The following is a 1879-nucleotide window of genomic DNA, read 5'->3' as shown; positions in this document are numbered from 1 at the left end:
ACCTAGCTGCCCCAACAGAAACACTGTCAGTGTCTACAATGGAAGAGAACACTCTTATCCACCATTTAGATTTGGCCTCAATGATGGAAATATTGAAGGAGATCTGTTGGGTCAGGCATGGAGAGAGGAGAAAATGCTTTCATGAAGAACTGACATTCCCTCTGTGTCTCTCCTCTCTCTCTCTCTCTCCCTCTCTCTCTCCTATCTATCTCTGTCTCTCTCCTCTGTCTCTGTCTCTTGTTCTCTCCTCTCTCTGGCTCTGGTTCCATCTGTAACTGTTCTTTTTCTCTGTGTCTCTCTTTCTCTCTCTCTCTCTCTCCCTCAGACCTTGGAATGGATTTGGCTGCTCACATGAAGTGGCAGGCTGACACCACTTGGCGTAGGCAGATAGCTTTATTAGATGAAGGGTCAAATGCAATAAAATGCTTGGAGGCTTTTAAAAAAAACATTAGACACATTTACCATGACATTATTGACAACCTGGGTAATAAGGCTCCCCGACTGCAGGGAGACCGCCGGGATCAGCACTTCCCCTCGGTGGGCCTTGCCCTCCACCTCCTCCTGGGCTCCAGAGTATTTGGTTTTCACCCCCTCCATGGCGGTCATCCTTTGCCTTGCATTTGGAGAAAATGTCTTCTCCTGGAAAGGAGGTTTCTTCAAGGATGTCAAATAGTTCGTTCTCATCTCTGGGTTGTTAATACTTGACATGTATCTTGCAATTACGGATGGTTCACCTCATCAACTGGGGGCTTTATCATGATGTGAAGGCAGCGCACATGTGGTAGAGGCCATACTTTGAATTTTGAATTCTGGTCTTTCTCTAGGCCAGCAATATAAGGACGGGAACGCTCTCATGATATATCAGCAGGGAGTCCCGGCTGCCTGTCAGACACACACTCACACAATGGCCCTAGATAAAATAGGCTTGGTGTTGGATGGATTTCTCCAACTGCAGGCTAGTATAAATGTTCTGAACACATTTTAGGTACGCTAGGCTAAACTATGACTTTCAATCAGTGAGATGTGTTAGGTGCATGTTTATTTTTGACCTTGAGTATTTTTAACTCAGGAAAGATTTATCAAAAAGTAATCCTATTAAGTAAAGGAGCATCAGAAATAGCACTAGATAATTAACGTAATGAGGATTTTTACACTTATTTAACCTTTCACACCTATCTTGTTTCTTTCCATTTTTACTTCTCTTTTCTTCCTCCACTCAATACTCATCCCAATGGATTCATTTCCAATGTCTTGCTCTCCTCAGTGACAACAACAGAACTTACATAAAGGTTCATCATGAGAGTAAACTCCAACAAGCAAGTGGGTGTGTCTGAATTTGGCCCAGTAATTGGAAACTACCCCACCGCCATCCAACCTCCGTCCTTGGAGGGCAAAGACATCTCCTCTTAGATTAAAGACTTGGGACCATCTATCCCCATCTGTCCCAAGGTTGTCTTAAGAATGGAATGAGCCTCATTCCCCCCAAACAGTTTTGCAAGTATTGCTTTTGTAGTCGCTTGTCTTTTTTACCCTGTGTCTCTCAATTTTGGTATTCCCTTTCAGTTTCCTAGTTCTAATACCAGTATACACGGTTTCCAATGTACTCAGATAAGATACAGCGATAGTGCAGGTACAACCACAGGAAGGAGATACAAGAAGATCATCAATAATAGGAGCTACAGTTACACATATCACATTGAAAGTAGTTACAACAGTGATATAACAATCGTTTCCATAACATGGAGTTCATTTCACTTAGCATCATCTCATGTGTTCATAAGGGTATAGCTATTGGGCTCTTGTGATCCTCTGCTGTGGCTTGCCTAAACCTGTGCTAATTATTCCCAATAAGGGAGACCATAGAGTCCATGTTTCTTTG

The sequence above is a fragment of the Perognathus longimembris genome, chromosome 13 (assembly GCF_023159225.1).
Source record: "Perognathus longimembris pacificus isolate PPM17 chromosome 13, ASM2315922v1, whole genome shotgun sequence".
NCBI classification, from domain to species: Eukaryota; Metazoa; Chordata; class Mammalia; order Rodentia; family Heteromyidae; genus Perognathus; species Perognathus longimembris.
This window is presented reverse-complemented; position numbering follows the sequence as displayed.